Below are 14,068 nucleotides of genomic sequence, written 5' to 3' on the forward strand. Positions count from 1 at the left end.
AAGTCCAGCACAACCTTCATCACAACCTGCTGGTTCACAGAACAACTCACAAGTGCGTGAAAGAGAAAAAAGCCTAGATATACTTAGTTGGTAAAATATTTATTTATTTATTTATTTATTTATTTATTTGGTGAGTTGATGACTTAATTTTTCTCCTCAAAATTCTGGAAGAGAATTCCTGAAGGGCAGGTGCTGGGCAGGTAGGGAAAATGTATTTAATTAATTGTTTCATAATTCCCTCACAATTATGGGCTTCTTGGGATAACATCCATTAAGATCCAGAAGGAAGGCTTCGCTGTGCTAATGAAGGATGAGTCACCTTACTATCTTACATACTGGTTTGCTCTTCAAAATATGTGCCTTTGAATAAAAGGGCTTCGCTATCACGGCTGAACTTGGATTCACTTTGTCTCCATGGCAACCACAGCAAATCCCCACAAGTCACAAGAAAAGGGCACTTGACATCTTGAAGCACAATAGACAGACCCTTTATATCATAGCCATTCCTCTCACTGCTAGAAGGTAGAATAAAGGGAGAAGACACCATCAAACGTGCATTCCAGAGCTGCAGAATCAAAACCTTTCTGCACCCAGCCTGATTCTTTAAGCTGTTGCTGAGTTCAAGAGTCACTCATGAATATTGCTACTTAACAAGTGACAACTTCAACTTGCTCTCTGATAGTCTCCTCAACTACCCTGGCCCAAAATCCATGCAGAGTTGGACCTAGTTATAATTTACATACATGAGAAATTGATTTGGCTGCATAAGACAGATGAGCCAAATGAACAGTGGCTGAAACTCACAAGGTTGTATTCCTTTACACAGGAAGTCGAGAGGAAGGCGGCCCAGTGCACCTATGGCTTTCAACAAAGCCTTTATAAAAACTAGATTCCTTACAGGAAACTACTCCACTCTCTTCCTCATGGTCCCAAAGCCATCACAGCCTCATTTTAGGTAGCAGAGAAGGGAGGGATGATGAAGAAGGAGCAATGTGTGTATGATCTCTTCTGAAGAGGTTTTACTGAAGTTGCCATACAGCTCATTGACGAGTACTTAATTACTTGGCTATACCTGGTTTCAGAAGAGGTAGGGAAATACAGTTTTTATTTCTGATAGTCTTATGGTTCTTTAAAAAGCAGGGGTTCTGTTGTAAGGCTGGAAGGATGGAAGAGAGTACAGATATCTAGATACTTAGGTAGCCCACAGTCCTAGTGACCTTGAAGAGCTGAACTAACCCCTTGATGCCTCTTGATTCAAATTATAGCTCAATTTTTGCTCCCAGCTTTAGTCCACAAGCCCATTGGTTGAAATGGTCTTGTTATAATTATGGGTCAATGATCCTAAGGTTGCAATATTTGTGGAGGTGTTACCTGTTGGTGTAGAAGAAGTTGTATAATGAAGTTATCAGGCAGAGGGATATGGAGGCCTCTATGGCCTGGCGTGGTGCTGGCTGGACCTTGTGGTGGGACATGTCCCCTGGAGGATGTCAGCTCCTGATCTCAGCATTTTGAGGAGAAGCATGGTCAGGCTGGGTAATAACTGGACATAATATGAAGCAGAGAGATGTCTTCTCCACCCTTGTGACACAATGACTGCTAAAAGTCCAAGCTTGGGTGTCAGCTTTGGGGTGGGAGGAGACTGAGAAAGCTGGAGCCAGCACCTGGAGGCCTCAGCAGCCCCAGAGGCTCAGATGCATGAGAGGTTGGATTCAGGCATAGCATTTTGTGCTGAGTTATTTATGGGAAAACCTCACTTGTCTCTTTCCAGGATTAGCAAGGGTCATATTTTCAGGGAGCCTGGACTTATTGTTTCAATGAAGGAAGGCCATAACAGAACAACTTAGATTCAGAATATCACTTTTTCACTTTTGAGGTTCAATAGAAACTTTCAAACTCCCAGAAGATATAATGAGTTGTCAGAAAGGGATTTTGTGTCTCAAGGCCTGGCTCTTGGGTATCAAAAGCAAATATTTCTGCCATAAGTGACAGATTTGGGGAAAATGCTTGATCATAAGGATATAAGAGCCAATTTTCTCAGCCCATAAGTTTTGAGTCTATCTGGGGACAGGAAGAGGAGTCAGGGAAGAGAATAAGAGAGAAGGGCAGTGATGGGGCTCTGTATCCTGCTGCCTCAGGCTCAGTCTGGAAGGAAGGGTGTCAGGGAAGACCCAGACTGGTTTGGGGATTTTGTGCTCTGAATTTCCCTTGGGGCTCTGAGTGGAACTAAGAACGCCTAATGTCTCCTGCTCCACTGTGATATAGGCAACAAAAGAAGAGATGACAGCATGGGAGACAGGTTCGAGGTGGTATTACATGAACCCTATGCAAACCACCAATTGTGCTGATGGAGATCAGAATAAGCCACCCGAAAATATGCCACATTGGCATAAGGATTATTTTGAGTTGAAGGCAAACAAAAAACGGCAGATGCAGGAAAAGCTCCCTACCCTTCCCCTTTCTGCCTAAAAGCAGAGTATAAATTTCCCTCTATCAAGGTGTTGCCACTCTCCTCTCCCATGAAGAAAAAGAACCCTTATCATGGGGGATGGTGCCAGCTCAGATCTGCATAAACAAACCTTACTGAACAGAACAGATCTTCCATTTGTTTCCTCTCATATGTTTGCCTTCCCACAATTTGTCGCCCCTAGAAGCCCAAAACATCTCCCTTTGTCTTGTCACTTCTCTACAAATGTATCGCTCTTTGTTAAAATGGTCTATAAGCTCTGAGGCCTCACAGCTTCTCTGGGTTTTCACTGTGTTTTCTGTGAGACTGCCATGCACATATAACAAAAATTAAAATACTAACCTCAAACCAAATATGTATGCTTTTTTTCTGTTAATCTATCTTTTGTCAGTTTAATTTGCAGGGCCCAAGTCACTGAACATAAGAGGATAAAGGAAATAGGTTTCCCCTCCCCTATAGGAACAAGAGCGGCAGTGTTTTCTCAAGGGTCCTAGAGATTGGTAAAGGCAAGAGGTTGGGTGACAGAGTGTTTAAGCACAGTGCAGCGTGGCAAAGGGACACATCACAGTCAGCAAATGTGGGTGGACTAGCACATGATGGCATTTACACAAGCCCACACTGCCTTGATTTTTCATCAACTTCTCAGAATTTAGATGGCACCCCGAAGAGTGGGAGGAACAAGTTCTGAATGGGCAGAGTTTAAAGCTAAAAGGGCTAAGAATACCGAATGAATCAGATCGAGTCATTTCTGCCATCAGAAAACATATAGGCTCAAGACAAACACTAAATTCAGGACAAAACGAAGAATGCCCCATATTTGGCAGTCCTGAGTTAAGAGCACGAGAAATTTGAATTTGCTACCAAATTGTATATCATCCAGCTTATTAAAAAACACTGGGCTTTACATCTATGTGAATGAAATAGTAAAAGGAAGATGCTATTATTTCTGACAGGGTCAAACACTATTCAATCAGGTATTATTCATATTTACAGATAAACAATTGCATAAAAACCTCATGAAACAAGGATCCTTTAAGGAGGAAATAGTTGACTTATCAAGGACTGCCCAAGAGAAGAGGTCCCTCACTGCTAGACCTTCACTATCTTCCAGCAAATCCTAAAATCTCACTGGTTGTTCTTCAAGTTTCTTCTCTGCTCAGCAGCTCCCAGAGGTTCTCACAATTTTATTCTGCCTCCCACTTCATGACATTCTCTGGGGAAGCTGGGTGCCATTGTTCTAGGATAATTACGGGCAAAGTACTGGATGGAGAGTCTTGCAGTGGTGCCCTTACATGTGTGTTTTATCACCTCCTCCCTTCATTGAATTTCATTCTTTAGCCATGAAAAAGAAGCTATCTTGTGAATGCCTTCAGTGGAGGTGACCAGATGGTCTCCCCTGGGTTTGTTGGGTTCCTGTCTCTGGTCACTTCATTGGGAATGATTCTGTCCATCTTCTGGTTGTCAAGTTTTGGCTCATTATATCACCTCTCTTAATTTTGACTTTCTCACGCATATAACTTGGATATTCACTTTCCACACACAAATGTTTAGGAATCAATATCAATCTCTGTGCCTGGCACCCCGTGGATGCTCATTAGTGTTTCTTCCCTTTCTTTTTTTTTTGAAACAGGGTCTCACTCTGTCATCTAGGCTGGAGTGCAGTGGCATGATTGTAGCTCACTGTAGCCTTGAACTCTTGGTCTCAAGTGATCCTCCTGCCTCAGCCTCCTGAGTAGCTAGAATGACAGGTAGTCACCTCCTTATGAGTCCCAGATTTCTGTGTGTTTGCCTGCATCTTCTTCTTTATTTTTTGTAGAGACAGCATCTTATTATGATGCCCAGGCTGGTCTTGAACTCCTAGACTCAAGCGATCCTCCCTCCTCGGCCTCCCAAAGTGCTGGGATTACAGGAGTGAGCCACTGCCTCCCGGTTCTTCCCTTTCTTGATACCTTTTCTGGAGTGAAGAATGTCTGAGCATTTCTTCACATCCAGCTTGTATTGGAATGTTTGAATAGAATTTGCTGAACGTCTTCCATAACCAGTGCCGCATTTTGAAGCCATCTACAAAACTGTGTACTCATACGTTGCTCTTTATTTTTAACAGAGCTGAATATTTCACATCTGTTTAGTAGGAATACTGGGAAAACTTGATTTTCTCAAAGGGAAAAGTTATTTTGTCAGTTGGATAAGTGTATCCAAGCAATAGGAAATCTAACTGACATACAAGAGCCCACTCTTTCTATGGTAAGTATTGAATTATGTTAGACAAAGACCTGAGAACTGTTGCTAAGTTCCCAATGGATGCTAAAAATAGGTAGGATACTGTGGTTTCATTATCTGGAACAGGGGTGAGGAGACTTTAAAAATATCTAGTTAAGGGCCATTCATAGTCAATCAAGGTTTATTTAAATAAATAGCAATTAAATGTAGAGCATTTATACAAAAATAGAGGAAAAATAGAAATCATGTTCTATATTGGCTATTAAGATAAACAGAACATAAAACTCTACTAAACAAATACAGTGAAAAATAAAACCATATACTACAAAATTTTGATTATCTGGAGCTCTTTAGAAAGGAGCTGATTGCTGACTTCTCTATGTGGCTCAGGGTTTCTATCTTCAAGACATGATTTTTTAAAAGACTTCAAATGGAAAGCTCTCTAACATGCACCCCGTGCTTCCAAGCATTCTTAAACGTAGTATGAAGAATACAATCTAACCTTGTCCTCATATGGTTTGCATGTGTGCTCCTCCAAATTTCATGTTGAAATGTGACTTCCAATGTGAGAGATGGGCTTAGTGGGAGGTGTCTCAGTGACAGGGGCAGATCCCTCATGATATAGCTTGGTGCTGTCCTTGCAATAATGAGTGAGCTCTCATGCTAGTAATTCACGCCAGATCCGGCTGTTTAAAAGAGCCTGGGAACTCCTCCCCTATCTCTTGCTCCCTCTCTCGCCATGTGACGTGCTGGCTCCCCTTCACCTTCCAGCAGGACAACCTTCCCGAGGCCTTCACCGGAAGCGCAGCAAGATACTGGTGCCACGCTTGTAGAGCCTGCAGAACTGTGGGCCAAATAAACCTCTTTCCTTTATAAATTACCCAGTCTCTGGTATTCCTTTAAAGCAATGCAAAACAGATTACTACAGGGTCTCAATTCATTCATATTAATATCTATTATTCTAGAGTCCCGTGTTAATACAACAATGTTCTCAATATCAGCTTAAGTACCTGGAGCTGTTTCTATTTTTTCTTTTCTCTTTTTTTGGAGACAGGGTCTCACTCTGTTGTCCAGTCTGGAGTGCAACAGTGCGATCATAGCTCACTACAGCCTCCAGCTCCTGGGCTCAAGCGATTCTCCTGCCTCAGCCTCTCAAGTGACGGGGACCATAGGTGCTTGCCTCCCAGATTTCTACGTGTTTGTCTGCATCTTCTCTGCCTGGCTGTGACTTCTTAGTGCAGCCATATGTCCATTTCTCATACCCCTTATCTCTGTTAGTGATTGGAAAGTTGGGTCCAAGTTTGTGAAAATTTTTTATTTGTAAACTAAAAATATCTTCCTTCTGGTGAACATCTGACACTTTAAGAGGAATGGATATGAGTCTTTTTATTTTTTGTTTTTCGCTCTGCCTGTTCCAGATTATGTTTTATTATCAATTGATGTATAATACAACAAAAGCTTTTTATAAACCATAAAGCACTAATACAACTATAAAGTAGTGTGAGTATCTTTAGGGATTTTTTGTGCAACCTACATTTCCCAGCTAGCCAGCCATGCCCAGCCCTTCTAGGCCCTGAACCGAAGGCACTTGTCCATCTACTGGTTATCTTTATTAAGTGACTGGGCAAGAGATGGTGCCAGTAGTGTAGAAATAGATTGTACCAGGATCTTGGATTTTATGTTCAGGAGTCACAGCTGGCTCATTTTTACAAATTCAACTGAGCATCCTGGCCACTGTGCTATTCCAGGCCACAGGCTTGCTGGAAGCATTGGAGTGGGTGTCCACCCCAGTATAATTTCCCTAGAGGCTGGTGGGGCTTGGGGCACCCGGAACCCTCAGGGCAGTCTCCTCCTGCCGAGAGCAGCCTTAGTGGTTTATCCCAGTTTGCTGTACAGATTTCATTTGCTGTGTATGTCATGGTGGGAAAAATGCTGAGAAGGCCGGATGTTAGGTGGTTATACTGAATTGCAAGTGGTTGCATTTAAGAGTATGGATGCTGTGTCCTCTACCCTGCTTGGCAGGCTTTGCTGCGAATGCATTTTTTGTCCTTGTCACAGTAAACAGAGACATCTATATTTGAGAGTTCACTCTCACCAAGCTACTGATTCAGTTCCGTGAAAGACAACCAGGCTGGTCCTAATGTATGAAAGTGTTTTAAAAGTTAAATTCATTCGGGCCGGGCTTAGTGGCTCATGCCTGTAATTCCAGCACTCTGGGAGGTGGAGGTAGGGAAATCACCTGAGCTCAGGAGTTCAAGACTAGCCTGGCCAGCATGGTGAAACCCTGTCTTTACTAAAAATACAAAAATTAGCCAGGCATGGTGGCGCATGCCTGTAATCCCAGCTACTTGGGAGGCTGAGGCAGGAGGCAGGCTGAGGCAGGAGGCTGGGCTTGAGCCCAGAAGGCGGAGGCTGCGGTGAGCCAAGATCGCTCCACTGAACTCCAGCCTGGGTGACAACGAGACTCTGTCTCAAATAATAATAATAATAATGATAATAATAATAATAAAATTCATTCACTGGACATGTATTTCTTGAGCACAGACACTGTAATAAACTCTGGAGACACAGGATGAATAACATAAGACTCTTCCTCCAGTGGGCTCTGGAGGGAGATGGCTGGGTACACAAATAATCACCATCTGATATGATGAAAGCCCCGCACAATTCTGGCCTTCGTAAGGGGACACTTACCCGGCCCTTTCTCTCCTGTTTCAAACACGACATGAATATAACATGACAACAAGATTCTCAATCTCGCTAAACACCTCATGGTATGTTTCACCTCCTAGGTCACAGTTCTTTGTGGTATAACAGCTTATTGCATGATTGAAGATTCGTGGGTTCATTACATTGCTTATCCCCACATCCTATCTGCAGCCTCTAGTCCAAGACTCCCAAGGGCCCCACGACATCTGATGCATCTTAGCGCAGAGCACGCTAATGTCGACTCATGCCACATCCCTGTTACACACAAGCAGTCAGAGAGGAAGCACGGCAGAGCAGTTTTCCTCTGAGCCAGACCTCAGAGGTGGGCGTGGTATTTTTGTTTTTCCTTCCATCAAACAAAAGGTTTGTTAAGCCTACAAACTTTCCTCTGTGAATGAAGTTGAGACTTTTGTTGAGAAAGATCTGGAATGGAACAGATTAGGTTTTTAAAACCGAATTAAGCTTTAAAAAAAATTGAGTCAACTATGATGATAATAACATTTGACCTACAAGAATGAAAGGAAACCACACAAGTAAACAAAGCCACATTTAATGATGGAGGCCTAATTGCTTTGTTTTGAAAATACAGGATTATTTTGAGCTTCAAAAGGAAATGTGCTTATGCACAATTTGAAGGTTGCAGTTTCCTTCTCAAAGAAAAATGATTGAAGATTTCACTTGGGTAAAATTTAAGAGGGCTTTGTCCTTTGAGCACCTAAAATCTTCAGAGTTAAGTTGTGATTTGTCCTTTTTGTCTGATAATGACTACAACTAATGTCAACTGAGCATTTGCCAGGGACTATGCCAATGAATTATCTCTTACTAACCTGAAATACAGGACAGCAGTGGTGAGCCAAATTTTCTGTTGCTTTTGTTGCATGATAAAAGATTCAAGAGATTTTTAAGACAGAAAAATACGGTTATCTCTGAATACAGCATGTGGCATCGCTGTTGTACTGGTGATTATGTGAAGGGCAAGACCACTTTTGAAAACACGCTCATTACTCCTCCAAGACCACATTTAGAGTCTGTACGATCCAAGGACAGCAGCTGTGTTTGTTATCAATTCAGATTCTACTTTGTATTTTGCGGACCCCAATAATGTACCAGCAAGAAATTCGAGTTTCCTATGTTGAGAAAAATGTGACTTTGGCTGTAAGAAGGTTTCATGAGGTAAAGATTTTTAGCCTCCCTGAGCAAAATTGTGTGTGTGTGTGTGTGTGTGTGTGTTTTCCCAGGAGAGGTTCATATCAATGCTTGGAATATCTGAAGTACAGGCATTCTGGAATTAATGAATATACCACCCATTCAAGCAAGTTAGGGAGTTGTATTGAAAACGGGAAGGCTTCTCATGGGCCTGGAAACCAGAAGGCAATTGCAGATCCCTCTTCCCAGGGCAGCCAGCTCACCAAGCTTCTGTCACACTGGCCTCTTTCTGTTTATCCAACACATGAGTCATCTTTTGCATTGGGGCTTTTGTATCTGCTGTACCTTCTGCCTGGAAGGCTCCTTGAACTCTGCTCTTTTTTTTTCCTTAGCTAAAAAATCAAGATTTTTTTCCCCTGACTGTCTTGTCTGAAGTAGACTCCCTCAAGTTAGGGCATCTATTCTAGTCTATAATTGTATGTTTATTGCAGGTCATTATTATCTGGCTCCCTTCACCTCCATGTAAGATCCATGACAGCAGGACCTGTGTCCCTCTTGCTCACCACTGGACCCCACTGTCCAGCATGGTTGCTTGACATATATTTGTTGCTCAATGCACACGTGTGTGTATGTATGTGTGTATGTATGTATGTGTGTATGTGTATATACATATATATATTTAGAGACAGTGTCTCACTCTGTTGCCCTGGCTGGAGTGAAGTGGCACAATCATAGCTCACTGCAGCCTTGACCTCCTGGGCTTGAGAAATCCTCTTGCCTCAGCCTCTCGAGTAGCTGAGACTACAGATGTGTACTGCCACACCTGGCTTCTTATTATTATTATTCTGTAAAGACAGGGTCTTGCTATGCTGCCCAGGCTAGTCTTGAACTTCAGGCCTCAAGGGAACCTCCCACCTCAGCCTCCTAAAGTACTGGGATTATAGACATGAGCCATTGCATTGGCTCAATGCATATTTATTAAGTGAATGAATGAATAAGTGAATTCGTGAACACATGAATAATATTGAATTTAGCTATATTAGCAAAATGGGATATTACAGGATAGCACACAAACCTTATTACTATTGTTTCTCTGAAAAATATGCCCCCTGAGAATGCAACTTGTAAGTGGGTGAGAGACTACATATAAGGGTAAAAACGGGCTAGGGCATAAAAAGTAGAAATAACAATATAGAGACATTAAATTTGCCTCTGAAGAGGCATAAAGGAAGTCTGCTTGACCTGAATAATCTTTAAGTCTGAAAATATTTCATCTATCAAAATCCAAAATCTTGTCACTCATCACTAGTTCCCACTCCCAATAACAGTTTTCTTGAAAAGATAGAAATGTCCACTCACATTCTTTTTTTTTTTTTTTTTTGAGATGGAGTCTCACTCTGTTGCCCAGGCTGGAGTGCAGTGGCGCGATCTCGGCTCACTGCAAGCTCTACCTCCCAGGTTCACCACCCACATTCTTGACTGCATTACGCTTCCTGCAAAAATTGCAGATGGAGAGGCAGGGGAGAAAAAGCATCAGGGAGGTGTTGAAATAACTCATATTAGAAACCCCTAATTCCACAGTCAGTTTTAAGTGGGCAACTCTGTCTTCAGAAGGCTTAGGCTTTTGAATCTGTAGAAATCTACAGCTCACAATGTAAGCTGTTGGCTACCAGAAAATGAAGTGATGAAATACTAATCTGATGAGTAGGGGAGGGAGGATGTTTGCTCATAGAGTTGTCTGCAGGTTGTGAGAGAGTGCCAGAATCTGGGCTTCTGGAGGAGGGAAAGAAGGCTGGAGGAGTCTGAAAGAGAAAAACAAAGTCCTCTGGTCCTGAGACCTTCCTCCAGGGATTGAGAGGCTGGGGTAGAGGTTAGGGGCTGGAGGGAGAGAAGTAGGAGCTGCAGTTTGGGGCAGTTCTGGGATCTTCTGCTTCTATCCCTGCACATAGCAAGCCATTGGGATTTTCCAAAGCTTCAGGATAGATGAGACAGTGCGGCCCAGTCTGAAATGGCCTCAGCTCTGTAGGTGGAAAGATGTTGGTGATGCCTAAAGGTTCTTGTGTGAGCATGAGAGTAAGCTGGCAGCTAACTCCCTGCCACTGAGCCTGCCCTTTCTTGTCTTAGGGTTACAGTTTTGGGTTACAGTGTAACTGACATAATCTCCAAAGATCTGATCATGTCTTCTAATGTGTCCTAAGTACCACTTGAGAGGTACCAAGTCCTGTAGAGATTCAGAGAAGGAAAGGTGTACTTCTGGCTGGGGGTCAGGAAAAGGCTCCAGGAAAAAGCTGGCTCAGAGGGATAAGGAGACTTTTAGTGGATGAGGAAAGAAAAGAATTCAAAGATGAAACAGCAAGAGCAAAGTACAGAGGGAATGCAGAGGTGTTGTCAAAGACTGACGTGGAGACCTGCTGCATGTGGTTGGGAAGAGAGGGAGGGGTTAACAGCCACTGGGAACTATGGATGGAGGCAGTGTTCTCAAGAAGAATAAAGAGGTTAAAAAAAAAAAAAAAACAGAGGCTAATGACAAAGGAGGCACTTGGAAAACACCACTTTTGCCAGAGATTGATTGGTGTCACCTTCTCCTGAATGAGGTAATCGTTTCTTTGACAATAGATATTTATTAAATTCCCACTACATTGCCAGGTGCCATCCTGACTTTGGGAATAAAGCAAAGGCTAGTAAAAATGAAAACAAAAGTCCCTTCCTTTGTGGAGTTTACATTCCAGAGGGGCAGATAGGAAGTAAACAAATAACAAAGTCAGTCAGAAGGTGGTAAATCCTATGGAGAAGAACACAGCCCAGCCAGGGAGCAAGGGCACTGTCAGTGGCGCAGGAGCCGTGTTGTGTGGGACCCGCGAAAGCAGACGCTCTGCCTCCCAAGGTTTCATGCACATGCTCGTTCATTCATTCGTGCTCTTTGCTTATAATTTTTGCCAGGCACCGGAGCAGAGCTATAAACGAGATAAGTAAAATCCTTATGGAGCTCAGGGTCTCGTAAGCAAGTAACAGATAAATAAATAATATCATGGTAAGTAGTGGTAGTGGTCATTGTGACAAAGAAAAATAGCAGAGCAAGGGGATAAGAAGGGACAGGGGGGTAGTAAGGAGATGATACTTGAGCACAGAAGGAGTGAACTACGAGTATCCCAGGAGAAGAAAAGCAAGGACAAATGCCCTGAGAGAACTGAGCTTTGAGTGTCATGGAACGGTAAATTCATGCATGACAATGTCTTCTCTCTCCTCTTCTCGTCTTTCTTTTATATTAAACACATCTGCTTCTCGGCAAAGGATCTGTGTAAAGCAAGGCATCATCTTACTGCAAGGGGAGACATCGCTGGGGTCTGGTTAGAAGATCCGGCTCTGTTCTCTCTAATGAAGGTCTTTATAGGAAACCTGCACTAGTGCCTTGTCCGTGTTCATTGACCCTCTGCTTCATGGCAGAAGGGCACTTACTTGAAGGCCCCTAAGCAGGGAAGGAAGAGGAGTTTCTGTCCCCTCCCTAGCTGGCTTCCCTGGCACATGCTGGTTTCCCTCCAATTCTGTAGTGCATGTCATGACCGGGGGAGGAAAGAATTCAGCTGGACCACCTCAAGGCCTGTGTGACGGAGTCGAAAACTTTGCTGATGTACATGCTGGTGGTCAAGGAAGGCCTTCTGAACACTTAACCTGGTGCCCACAGAGGTTCTGAGAGCTGGAAGCTGGAAAGAGTCAGTCTGGGGTCCTAAAAGGTGTCTTCTCTTCAGTGCCAACATCAGGGGCATATTGGTGGTAGAAACAGGGTCTCCATGTGGCCACAGGCACCATTAATTGGTTCAGTTTTCTTGCATTTCTCCTGAGCTCATCCTGACCCTGTGCACTGCTGACCAGGCGTTCTAACCTGCAGCATCGTGGGTGGGTCCAGCTTGCAGCCTCATCAGGGTTGAGTTTGTTACTCTTACTGATGAAGAAACTGAGACTCAGAAGGATAAAGGCCCTGACCCAGGGTAACACAGTGGTGGGGCAAGGACATGAGCCCAGCTTCTCTCACTTACGAGGAAATCTGCAAAGACGATCATTGTGCTGAAAGAGGAGGGGGAGGGGGTCTGAACTTCTGAGGCAGCCTCGCTTCTGCAGCGTTGTCTGTGGGAAGGACACAGCAACGTGGCTGCACATTAGAATCCCCTGGGCAGCTTTTAAAACTCCTGGGGCCCAAGTCTTACCTCGGGCCAATTAAAAGAGAATCTCTGGAGGGGAGACCCAGGCATTGGGATTTTTTTTTCTAAAACTGCCCAAATAGTTCCAATGTGTAGCCCAGGTTAAGAACCACTGTTTAAGGGCGAATTATGTTGCAGCTGTTGAAAAAATTTCTTAATGCAATAATCTTGGAATTCTCTTGTTTTAAAAAGGACTAATAGCTTGCTACTTCTTCCTTCTCTGGTCACTCCAGCGTAGTCATTTTTCAAGATAAGGACCTGGGTTAAGTGGGCATAAAAACACGAATAAAAATTAAAATAAATTACTAAGTGAGAAATAAAAGCCATGAATAATGTAACAAGGGGAAGAGCTGGAAGAACTAGGGCAGAAAGCAAAGCTGAGAAAATATAAGAAGAAGAGGGTCACTGGGGAAGCCTCTGTGGGGTCGGAGTACAAATGGAGGAAGGAAAGCTGGTGTGTAAATCCTGTCTTTTTGATACCTGGGCCCAGTAAGTACCTTGGATACCTGAGGGATTTCAGTTCCTTACAGATGATTGACAAGCTCCAGCCACGGGCTGCCAGCATTCCCCAGAAAGAGCAGCCACGCCCAGGTCTGTAGAGCGTGTTCTAGACTGAGCAGGACATGGTGAAGAGCAGTAGAACTGAAGTCACATGGCCATGCATAGTGGCTCACGCCTGTAATCCCAGCACTTTGGGAGGCCGAGGTGGGCAGATCATGAGGTCAGGAGTTTGAGACCAGACTGGCCAACATAGTGAAACCCCGTCTCTACTAAAAATACAAAAATTAGCTGGGCATGGTGGCACGTGCCTGCAGTCCCAGCTACTCAGGAGGCTGGGGCAGGAGAATTGCTTGAATGTGGGAGGCAGGAGTTGTGGTAAGCCGAGATCGCACCACTGCACTCCAGCCTGGGCAACGGAGTGAGACTCTGTCTCAAAAGAAAAAAAAAAGACCACACACCCACACAGGTGTCAAAAATAAATAAATAAATAAATAATTGCAGTCACATGATCACATGAGCCCCAGACCTTTGAATTGGAATCCAGGAGGGATGAGGAGGAGGAAGGGGCCTTGTTCTGTTTGAAAAAGCCCCAGTGATTTGGTTACACTCCTTCCCTCTCCCTTCCCTTTTCTCCTCCACCCCTACACGGAGAATTACTGTCCCCACAAGGACTCACTCATGTGACCAGCTCTCCCGCAGGTCCAAAACAATCCAAAACTTTGTGACTAGCATATCATTTGCACCTTACAGGCAGCTCCTGAAGGAACACACTCCCACTGGGAAGGGTGATGGGTAATGATTCCCAGAACCTGTCACTCAATGATTGACATTA

The 14,068-nt window shown here is 43.7% G+C and overlaps 1 long non-coding RNA gene across 1 annotated transcript; it reads left to right on the plus strand.

The window, feature by feature from the left end:
• Positions 1–7,551: 7,551 nt before the first annotated feature.
• On the plus strand, positions 7,552–13,185 carry LOC105526666. Its single transcript, XR_001004119.1, has 2 exons — positions 7,552–7,756; positions 11,831–13,185. It is a non-coding gene; the product is annotated as an uncharacterized LOC105526666 (long non-coding RNA).
• The last annotated feature ends 883 nt before the right edge of the window (positions 13,186–14,068 follow it).

The sequence above is a fragment of the Colobus angolensis genome, unplaced genomic scaffold (genome assembly GCF_000951035.1).
Source record: "Colobus angolensis palliatus isolate OR3802 unplaced genomic scaffold, Cang.pa_1.0 Scaffold6, whole genome shotgun sequence".
Taxonomy (NCBI): Eukaryota; Metazoa; Chordata; class Mammalia; order Primates; family Cercopithecidae; genus Colobus; species Colobus angolensis.